At 40.1% G+C, this 12,101-nt stretch overlaps 1 protein-coding gene across 1 annotated transcript in view; it reads left to right on the top strand.

Annotated features, from left to right (window-relative positions):
- Positions 1-2,255: 2,255 nt before the first annotated feature.
- The window catches only part of LOC136872202 (uncharacterized), a 31,854-nt gene continuing 22,008 nt past the window's right edge, over positions 2,256-12,101 (top strand). Inside the window, exon 1 of the mRNA XM_067146039.2 lies at positions 2,256-2,278. The gene's annotated coding sequence lies outside the window, so the exon portion shown is untranslated. The remainder of the gene's footprint in view (positions 2,279-12,101) is intronic.

A 12,101-nucleotide genomic window follows, 5' to 3' on the forward strand; every position in this document is an offset into this window, starting at 1 on the left:
CCGATCCGAGCCGAGCGGGACCGATGCACTGTGCACAGCAACTCTGCGCGTGAGATTTTGAGCGTTTGAGAGGCCCTGATTTAGTACAAGCCTCGTGTAGTCCCTCACTCTGTGAACCGCCGGCAGCTCACTTCTGTAGTTCAGTCATCTACAGTGTTTACTTTTTGCGTATGTGTTTTTAGGCTTTAAGTCACTGCGTAGTTGTCTTGCTTTGCGTGAAAGTTTATTGTATATTGCATAGTATTTGTGTGTGTTCTACTATTTTTGTACTGTACAGAAGTTGTTACTGAATATTTTGGTGTTCTTTCTTAAGCGCATTTTAATTTCACTACTTCTTTTACAACCGCATTTAATTTTTACTATTGTTCTTGTGCGCGATGCGATAGCACAGTAGTACCCCGCGTTGTCCGGGGAAATTTATTAAATGCATCGCTCACCCGTCGAGCCCATAAACATATTATTTTTCTATTCTCTCTCCCAGTTTACCTTACATTTCAATGCTGAGGTACTTTTATGTACCGTAGTTTACCTCTAATTCTGTACAAACCAAAAATAGCCCCTGTAAACCACCCTCCCTCTTCCCGTTAGTGCATAAGAATAAAATGGAGCTTAGTTTCTTCCGCCTTTTATCTTAAACTTAAATACTGATTTTCACAAATTTATGTGCCGCCGTTTTCGATTGATGGTGTTGAACAGAGCCGTTCGATATGGCAACACGGTTGTCATAAGAACAATACTGTTTTCTTAACATGGAATGAACTATAGAACGGAAGTGCTCAAGTTGAGCATTCCGTCCCTCGGGCGCACACCACTGTAAGCCGGCGAGCTGGCAGGCGATGAGCGTATGCTGTTCAGCCAGTGACGTGAAGGTTGGGCGAAGTTCTTCCCGTCACTCTCGATCACTGCGGCGATACTCGAGTTTGAAACGGAGGCAGAAAATAATGAAAGAAAGAGCGCAGAAATCCACGTCATTTTCAATTCACGTTGTTAGAAATAAGTTATCTATGTTCCTTGTAGTTCATGTATTTTGACCGTATACAATAAAGAGCTAGGCCGGCAACCTCAAATATACTTATAATGTACGTAAAATTTTAAATCTATTTTCAAAAATTAAGTGAGCAGGCAGTCACGCAACACTACAACACTGTGCAAAATCAAGCAGTAAACTTGCTGAATTGGAATGAAATTTAATGCCCAAAAAAGCGAGATAGTGATCACAACTAGAAAGAAGGAGAGACCTACGAGAGGGATAATGCTTGGAGGGGAACAGCTTAGGAAGGTAGAGAGTTTCAAGTGCTTGGGAAGTATCATAGAGGAAAGTGGAAGAAATGATAAGGAAATAATCGAGTATGGAAGACAAGCAGGACCATTCCTGAAAGGTGTCAAAAGCCTGGTTTGGAGCAAGGATATCCCTCAGAGAAACAAAAGGGTGATATACAGGATGTACTATATACCTATTCTGACGTATGCACCTGAGACTTGGGTAATGAGGCAGAGAGCCGTGAATAGAATCGAGGCAAGTGAAATGAAATTTCTGAGAAGCAGGATAGGAGTGACCGGATGGGATAAGATAAGAAATGAGAAGGTTCGAGATATAGTAAAAGAAGACCCACTACGGAATAGGATAGAGGCATCCAGACTTAGATGGCATGGACACATGAAGAGAATGACAGAGGAAGGGATACCGAGGAGGATGCACGAAATGGAGATAACACGTAAACGGCCAAGAGGAAGACCAAGAGAAAGGTGGATAAAAGGAGTGGAAGAGTGTGTACAGAGAAGAGAAGAGAACTGGGCAAGAGTGACTGGGGAGAAGTGGTAGGAAGACAAGAGGAGATGGAGAGGCTTATGTTCCAAGCAGACCCGGCCAACAGCTGGAAACTGCAGATGATGATGATAAAGTATCACATAGCCAACATCCAGAGGAGGGTAACAATACTTTTTGACCACATGTTTGATGGGAAAGTTCTGGCGATGATTAGATGTCAGCATTACGTCGAAATGAATGAGAAAGCTTAAGAAAGAGAAGAGTAGTTGCAGGGAAAATCGATAGCGTTTAGGAGATTTTGGAAAACTGCATGTCTCACGTATTATCACAATACTGTAGTAAACAAAAAAATGTTGCGTGTTGGTAATTTCAGATGGTTAACCGGAGCAGGATATTATGATTCGCGGTCACCCTGAGCTAACATCCTCTCTGCGGTTCTTCGATTGCGATAAATGGCCGCCACACATTGAGGAACTCGTCAGTCTAGGTTCTCCAGTCTTCCTTCCAACTGTAAGTAGCCTACTATTCTTTGTGTTGTCTGTCTAGGTCCTCGGTAGAATATCTTGTACTCGAATGTCTGTTGAGAAAGATTGAATGTTAGGTATCGCAGATCATTGCAAGTGTTCGGTCCAAGACTCTCAGATCTTAAAGCACTCCCCGAAAGAGCGAGTGATAGTGAGTAACAGTCTTTTAACATAAGTATTCGTTTGGGGTGGTGGTCTATCTGTGAGGACTCGTAAATATAACAGGGATTTTTTTCTTTTTTTACAATTTTGCTTTACGTCACACCGACACAGATAGGTCTTATGGCGACGATGGAATAGGAAAGGGCTAGGAGTTCGAAGTATGTGGCCGTGACCTTAATTAAGGTACAGCCCCAGCATTTCTAACACTTCTGATTGAAATCAATCAATCACTACTGATCTGCATTTAGGGCAATCGCCCAGGTGGCAGATTCCCTATCTGTTGTTATCCTAGCCTTTTCTTAAATAATTGCAAATAACTTGGAAATTTATTGAACATCTCCCTTGGTAAGTTATTCCAATCCCTAACTCCCTACCTATAAACGAATATTTGCCCCTATTTGTCCTCGTGAATTCCAACGATATCTTCATATTGTGATCTTTCTTGTTTTTAAAGACACCACTCAAACTTATTCGTCTACTAATGTCATTCCACGCCATCTCTCCACTGACAGCTCGAAACATACCACTTAGTCGAGCAGCTCGTCTTCTTTCTCCCAAGTCTTCCCAATCCAAACTTTGCAACATTTTTCTAACGCTACTCTTTTGTCGGAAATCGCCCAGAACAAATCGAACTGCTTTTATTTGGATTTTTGCAGTTCTTGAATCAAGTAATCCTGGCGAGGGTCTCATACAATGGAACCATACTCTATTTGAGGTCTTAACAGACACTTATGTGTCTTCTGCTTTACATCCTTACTGCAACCCCTAAATACCCCCTCAATTATGTGCAGAGATCTGTACCCTTTATTTACAATCCAATTTATGTGATTACCCAAATGAAGATCTTTCCTTACAGTAACAGCTAGGTACTTACAATGATCCCCAAAAGGAACTTTTAACTCATCAACGCAGTAATTACAACTGAGAGAACTTGGAGTTCAAATTATTTCGGGACTATCTGGTTTCACAATATTACTTTAGCAGGACTATTTAAAATACGGTAATTCTCCTTTATTTAATGTTTATATATAATGACACATTTGTAAAATGTTTATGTAGACTATTAAGATCATGTTCCTTTTTCTTGTCATGTAGGCCTATTTCTGTAAATACCTTTATTCACTGACATTGAGAAACTATAACATTTCACACTTTGCTCAGTATTAAGGTTTCTTCGAAGAATTGGGCCGATTACTATAAGATAAAATACTCCGAGATCCCTCTGTTATTATCAAGTTTGCCATGGCAACACGTGGTGAAATGACAGCTGATGTTTGTGCGGTCCGCTGTAAAACGCATTAACTTACAATTTTGACCACTCACAGTGCGGCGGTGCATTTCTACTTCTAACGCACGGGACCTATATAATTACACTCATTGTTTTATCTACCCTAACTTCATTCACATCAAACTTGAAATGTTTATACCGTATTTTTCGCACCATAAGACGCAATTCTTGTTACAAAAATTAACTGCCTAAAATATGGCTGCGTCTTATGGCCCGAAGATCTGTCACACACTTAATACACGTAATTTGCTCCACCAATGCTCAAAATAATCCTTACAATACTCTCAGCAGTTGACCAGTTGAACCCTTTTATCAGTAGCGAAGCCACGATCGGGGGAAGGGGGAAATATCCATTTGGGGATCATTGTAAGTACCTAGCTGTTAATATTTCAACCTTTTTTTTTTTTTCGGGGGAGCCCCCGAAGCCCGCTCCCCCCGCGTGACAATCGACTCAATCTACATGGCCTCCGACATGCTATTAGTTCTAAGAAGAGAATAGCAGGGAGGAATTGAAGTGTGATACTACAGGAGTATATGCCTGTCCCCATGCTCAGCATGTTACCAGGCCAGATGAGGTGGTGGGTATCAATAGTGGTGTAATCAGGTAGTAAGGGTCAGGACAAAACCACATAGGCAGAAATAGAAAGGTGCCTACATGTAAAACCTGACATTTTGTAGATAGCACATGCAAGGATGTGGTTCTGGAGAGGTCCAGGTAATTGTGTTAGTTGGGAATAGGTATCATGCACAGTCATAAGCCTATTCCTCGCCATTCCAGTTATTCAGGGGATCAGTCCTTCTGAGCACTGCTGTGACTAGCGCGGGCCGTGCCGGTTGCCAAGCCATGCGGCAATAGCCACTAGTGCCTACCGCACCGCCTGACCCCCTTGAGGTCCCTCGTACCCAGTCTCCAATCCCGGAGAATGAGGCCAAGCCCGCCGAGGCGGGGACCTGCTGGATGGTTGTGGGACATGGCGCCGGGCCTCCTTCCTCTCTGCCCGCGCCATGGCCCGGTATACAGGGCAACTGCGATGGGAGGCCGGGTGGCCCCCCGCGCAATTGGCGCATACCGGCGCCTCCCTAAGTGTAGCGCAGGCCGTGTAATGGTGATCACCACCACAACGGTTCCAGGGTGGATAAAATTATTTATAGGTTAGGCTGTAGTTCCTTATTCCCAGATTTTACTTACCGGTTTTCATTAAATTCTGTTTCCGTTTTTTTTTTTTCGTGGTTTGGCGTTGATATGGACTTAGCAACTTAAATTCAAATGCATAAATATCTCTGTTAATATAACCGGTATCTTAAAAATGTATAAGACATAAATGATCGGAAATATAATGCTGTACTATATAATTTTAGTTATGTAGTATTTATCGATAAGACCACAAATAACTTAATATTTGAGAATGAAATTTTAGGCCTTCCCTTAATCTACCATTTCACTCAGCGTGAATAAAATTGTATAGGGCCTATATTGACGTAGCTTATCCCCCTGACTTTACATACCGATTTTCATGAAATTCTCTTCAGCTGTTTTATCGTGATACGCGTACAGACACACAGATATAACGGAAAATTAAAAAGTGTTGTTGTGAACACGACCGATACAGAAATACCATTCGTTTTAAATTCCGAGCAATGTACTGTAAGGGTTCATGACTCGCTTACTTACTTTGAAAAATATAAAACTGCACTGTAATTGAAAAATATGAAAATTAATATTTATTAAATAAAATAATCGTCGGACCTTGTACTCACACTTAGTTCTTACCTGATTACTTATACATACGTTATTTGATGGGCGCCAGCTGCAACTCAGTGCAACAATAATAGAACGAGAATCTTGACTATCTCTACGGTGTGGGGTAATAAGCTTACTTTTGACAACATACCATATAGGTTCTTGGAAAAGGAGATTGGCGTTCGGTTTCCCCATTAAATTTGAGATTATCTAATTCTACCCTTGAAATAAAACGATAAATTAATTTGATAGAACAAAATATATTCTTGAAATAATTTCAATAAAAATAGTAAGAACTGCTGCGATAAAACAGATGAGAATATAAAATTATGACATTGCAAGTGAAGGAAACTCCGCATTAAATTTGAATTCTTCTTGACCGGACATTTAACAATTATACACGAAATGTATCCCTCACTGGTTCACTTGACTGTACCTTCAACACTTTGAGTGTAATTACGACGTATTTCTTTGAATTGGTGTTTGCTGTAGATGTATCAAGCTTAATTTGGTGATCTATCCTTTTTGTTTCACTGACGACAAAATATCCATGTGACTGCTTCCTCTCCATCCAGATGACTTCTTGGTCTGTCCTATATGACTTCATGGGATGTTTACCTTTCCATGATTTCGTGGCAAGCCTTTCCTTCAAACTGCACTGACCGACCAACTGTGGCCTCACTCTCTCAATGACCAATGACTAATGACTCACTGAGGCTTCTCCATACTTTCGACTCCCTCACTGTTCACCTTCCGTTTGACTAATGACTATTGACTCACTGAGGCCTTTCCTTCCTTTCGACTGACGCTATAAGACACTGGACCAGCTTATATAGACATTAGTTGACACACCTACGCAATCTCCAGAAATAACTATGATCTACACCCACTCAGCGACAAATGTTACATACAATGGTGAAATTGCCCGGGGCACCCTAGGTAACTCCAAGAAAGTGAGCTCACCGCTAAATACTCACGATGACGTAGCGATGACTCGGCAGTTACGCCAGCAGTATTGCAACATGTGCGTTGCAATGTCAAAACTTATCACAATGCATATCCATATATGATATTACGTAGCAAGTCTTACTTTACATGGTTAAATGCTAATATTCACACACACATATACATAACAATTTGACTACAATCACGCAAGCATCATAATAATAATACAATAAAAGTAATCTCACAGATAAGGTAATAATAATAATAATAATAATAATGATAATAATAATAATAATAATAATAATAATAATAATGCGGAGATAATAATAATAATAATAATAATAATAATAATAATAATAATAATAATAATAATAATAATAATAATAATAATAATAATAATACAGATATCACCTTGTAACGGGATTTGAACAGTTACAGTACAGACAAAACTTTTATTTTATATGCATACAGATGTATTAATATTTATATAAATACTTAAAAGTATAGTAACTTCCCCAACATCTCCAGTGTTGTGCTCTTAACATAAGCTGTTTAAGTATAGGATTAACAGAGTTAATTATCCACAAAACAAAACTAATTCAATAAACCTTAATACTGCTATTTTGCCACTCCTGAATTACGTGGGAATATAGAACCAATTGCTTGTAAATTATCTGGTCCCCTAATTCCTGTCTTCAACCTATATCAAGATGGATCTCCACCAACAGAGAAACTGCCATCAAGTCATTTAAGAAATGCGGTATAAGTAAAGCAAAGCAAAGTCATCTCCGTACAGGCCTAAGAGTACCTGGGAGAGGTGGACGGTAAATGTTCCCACCACCCGTAACGTCGGCAATCTAGAGGGTACAGTGGTTGGATCTACGCCCGGCCACCTTTGCCCCCAGGAATTAACCTGGTACTCATTTATGGTATAGGCTGAGTGAACCTCAAGGTTATGTGCACCTCCAGAAGTGAAAATCTCGTTTCGTATAATTTTCAACTTCCAGACGGAGAACAGAACCCACGTCCTTTCGAGCGAACCGAGCACGCCTTTACCGCTTCGGCCAGGTAGCTCCTAGTACTGAAGACACCATACAATGTTTGAAGAATCAGAAAATAAAGATGAAATTTCAGAAAGAAGTGTGAGAATTGTGAGTGCCTACCTGCTTGTGTGATTGGTAACAGTAACAATATTGCACTACCCTACCGGTAATTTGTGTTTGTATACAAATTAAATTGTTTCTGTAAAGTTTTGTTTGAAAATACAGTGAACAATACCAAGATCAAAACATCACCCAGATGAATGACAGTTGAGAGTGAAAGGATTCAGAAAGTGGAGAAATTCAAATATTTGGGGGAGTAGATAGACAATAACCGGTCAGAAAGAGAGGCATTGTTAGTAGTATACTTTTGGATGGTTCGGCGGCCACCGCCACCGCCGGCAGTCTGAACGAGGCCTCCACCTCATTAACTGTGCTGACTTAAGAGTACATGCTTAACCTCACATGACCTTACTAGGGCGGTTGGCTGAGTTCACCCTTAACCTCACATGATGTTACACTGGCTACAAGTTCAGGCTTAACCTCACAGACTCCGGGTTCAACCCTAGGCTTAAGGGCCTAAGACCCAAGTTTGATGCCAAAAAGTACAAGCTTGACCCAACTGCTAACGTGATAATAGTCAAGAGTGTAAGCTTAACCTAACAGGTACCGATTCGACTCCAAGCTTAACCTCGCAGGCCTTCGATTCAACCCTAGGCTTATGGGTTTTAGCTTTACAGACCCAAGTTTGATACCCAAGAATGCTAGCTTAACCTAACTGCCAACGTGATTATGGACAAGAGTGCTAGCTCAACCTAACAGGCATGCATTTGACGCCAGGCTTAACCTTACCAGGGCGCTACAGTCTCAAGTTTGAGATTTGATCCCAGGTTTAACATAACTAGACAAGATGAGACATCGTTCAGAGGCTTTTGGAGCTGAACTAGGAACAAGATGGTGGCTGCACATGGAACTAAGGGCTTGGTGTAAGGCTTAATGCATGTGCTTTATTCATATTTTTAGAGTCTGGACTTTGACCTAAACAGAGATCGAGTCTGAAGAAGGGAAGAACGACCGCGGGACAAAATTCCGGCACCTCAGCGACTCTAAAACGTATTTAGCAGGACGTAAAGGTAATATCATTATTAATAGGTGACACACACAGAGATCGAAGAACGACTGCGGGACTAAATTCCAGCACTAAATTCCGGTGTATCTAAAACGCAGTTAACATTATTAATAGTTGACCAAAAACAGAGATCGAGTCTGGGGGCACCCTTGAACAAAAGTAATATTCGTAAAAATATCTAACCTACACAGAGACCGAGTCTAGGACTCCCTTGAACAAAGGAGGGACGGATATCGAACTTAGAACTCGCTTAGACTGAAGCTCAACATTACCAGGGAAATCGAACACTAGATTTTTCTTGGACCAAACCGACCCGACTAGGATTCGAACCCGTAGCTCCTCTACTTGGGTAGCTAACAGGCATAACTGTACATTAAATGTTTGTATGTTTAATTGGAACAACACAGCTGTAGTGCTATTGTTTAATTTGATACACTTAAAGTTTAAGCTGCGGGAAATCCCCACCCCGACCTGGAGCTTACTTGGACTTGTGTATAAGAAGAAAAATCGATGGTGAGCTTTTCTTTCCCTAACGACTAAGTGTGAACGGAATAAGAATACTGTTAAATTCATGTGCAATTTAGCAAACAAATTAACTGCAAGTGCAAGCTGGTTAGACTTGGAAGTAACTGCTGAGACAGGGGATACAAAGTTATTGTTTCCAGTTCTTTTACGTGACAGTAAAATCTACTAAGACGGACTGGCAGCTATCCTCAATGTAATTTTCCCTGATGTCCAAGAGTTACTCAATACCCGGTAAGTAGGGGTCAGAAGTCTAGCACCTTAACCGTCCGAGCTACTCAGCCCGACAATTCCACTATTAAGTGCCGAACGCACACACGCACAGGTGATGGTGGTTCTTGTTTTAAGAGAAAGTATAAATAGGCAACCATCCTCTATATAACACTAACTAGAGAAAAAAATAGAAGGGATCTGACAATTCGAAAATGAAGGTATCGGTCAAAGAATGACAAGGACTAGGAAAGGCGTGAAAATAAAAGACTCCCTAACCCTCGTAAACCTAAAAGCGTGGGGGTCGGAAAAGAACAAGAGTTGACCAAGGAAGGTCGGATAGGATAGATGAAAAAGAGGAGCATAACACATGTTGAAGCAATTCCAGGACTCGGCTAAGGGTTCCGTGGCCGCCAACCCAGGCTTCAAAGTTTAGAGCCCCTGGGGCCTCTTTTAGTCGCTTCTTACGACAGGTAGGGTGTACCGTAGGAGTTATTTTGCCGCCCCCAACCACAGGGACACACACACACACACACACACACCCCATAATAATTTAGAAGATCCAACTCACCTTCGTACTGAATACTTAACATGAGACGTAAAAACAGTCTGGTACCGGAATTTAGTCCTGCAGGAGTTCGCGTAATATCAGAATTCCCTAATAAGAGAATAAAATCCCCGACCCAGCTGGAAATTACAAAATCTATAATAAAGACGTGTTAATCACTCACGTCAGAGACGAAAGCAACTACAAGGCTCGCAATTATGCTGATAAGAAAACAGGAAGTTTCACGTTAGAACATTCTTCGGAATCATCAGAACTGATTGAAAAAATTTGCAAATGTAGCTTTTTGTGCAGGTGTTCATACATTTTATTGCCCGCTCAGCGCGTGGAAAAAATTTGCAAATATATCTTTATGCGAAGGTGTTCATCTAACTACAAGACTCGCAATAATGCTGACAAGCAAATAGGAAGTTTCATGTTACAGCTAACTTTTTGTGCAGGTGTTTGTACATACCATTGCCCGGTCTGCACGTGGAAAAAAATGTATTTTTTGAATTTTGGATTGCTGTTTAAAGTCGGGAGTTATCAACAGCGTGTCTGTCATTACTCTAAGGAAACTAGATAAGGTACGTTCTTATTCTTATTCTTCTTCTTCTTACTGAATCATTTTCGACGTTTTTAACGTAACGACTAAGACTAACTCTTTACTCTTACATTTAATCTCTACTGATAAAATATTGGTCTCTTCTTAAAGTCGCGACGATGCCTGACCTCTGTTGATCAAAACTTGGTTTCTTCCTATTTTAACTTTGCAACTATGTTTGACTCTTTACTCTTACATTTAATCTCTATTGGTAAATTATCGATCTCTTATAACTTCAAACTCGCGACGATTTCTGACGTTTATTGGTCAAAACTTGGTTTCTTCCGATTTAAACTTTGCAGTTATATGCAAACCTTTACTCTTACATTTCATAAATAATGCTAAATTATCGGTCTCTTGTAACTTCAAACTCGTGACGGTGTCCGACCTCTAATGGTCAACATTTGGTTTCTTCCGATTTTAACTTTGCAACTATATGTGACCGTTTACTCATACATTTAATCTTTATTGTAAATTGTCGGTCTCCTCTAACTTCAAACTCGCGACGATGTCTGGCCTCTACTGGTCAACACTTGGTTTCTTCCTATTTTAACTTTGCAACTATGTTTGACTCTTTACTCTTACATTTAATCTCTATTGGTAAATTGTCGGTCTCTTCTTACTTTAAACTCGCGACGATATCTGACCTCTGTTGGGCAAAACTTGGTTTCTTCTGAGTTTAACTTTGTAACTGTACGTAACACCTTACTCATACGTCTAATCTCTATTGATAAATTGTTGTTCTCTTCAAACTTCAAACTGGTTACCGTATCTGATCTTTATTAATCGATTTTTAGTTTCTTCTAGCATTACATCTGTCTTATGTGAAGTTTGTGGGGAATATTTGGCTAATGTAGAACAGTACCAGGCTCACTTAGTAGGAGTACATCAGCAGGCTCAGGCATCTACTTGCTTCTGAAGCCCTCAGGCTATGCGGAGAAAGCGTGTAAATACTGATGTAAATGAAAAAAGCTCTAGTAAGAAAAAAAACCTAGGAAAAATGAAATAGAACACAGTGAAGAACTTCAAACTATACACTGTGAACACTGTAACACTAATGTACAATCTTCACATTTTCAGGCCCACTTAAGCATTAATGCACATAAAAACAATGCTTGTAGAACTGAGGCTAAAATAAACATCGAAGTAACTGGCAGTGCATTCAGGAGTAGGATTTTGAGTTGCAGAATTCGTACTAGTGAGAAGTTTCAAAGCACTGAAAACTTTAACTGTGTTAAACCGTATGTGTAGCAGCTTCTTAACAAAACATAGTCCGATCATAATTTATTTAAAGTTAATTTTGAACTTTTTGCGTTGGATATGAAGAGCACAGATGAAAGTGAAATAACGGATATTAAATCACTTAATACTAAGAATATAGTTGCAAGTGAGTCAACTGATTTTAGTAATATTTTTGGAGATATCTCAAACGTTACTTCAACTAAACGTGCAGAGTTTCAAGAGAAGGCATCAGGGTGGGCTTTAGTTGAAATTTTGTGTCTAGAGGTTAATATCAATGAGTACAATCCAATGCGAGGATCCTCGTACAACGAGCTACCGACATGTATTAAGCAAAAAGAAGCTGTTGTAAACGTCCAAAACAATGACGAGGCATGTTTTGCAT

This window comes from Anabrus simplex, chromosome 1 (assembly GCF_040414725.1).
Source record: "Anabrus simplex isolate iqAnaSimp1 chromosome 1, ASM4041472v1, whole genome shotgun sequence".
NCBI classification, from domain to species: Eukaryota; Metazoa; Arthropoda; class Insecta; order Orthoptera; family Tettigoniidae; genus Anabrus; species Anabrus simplex.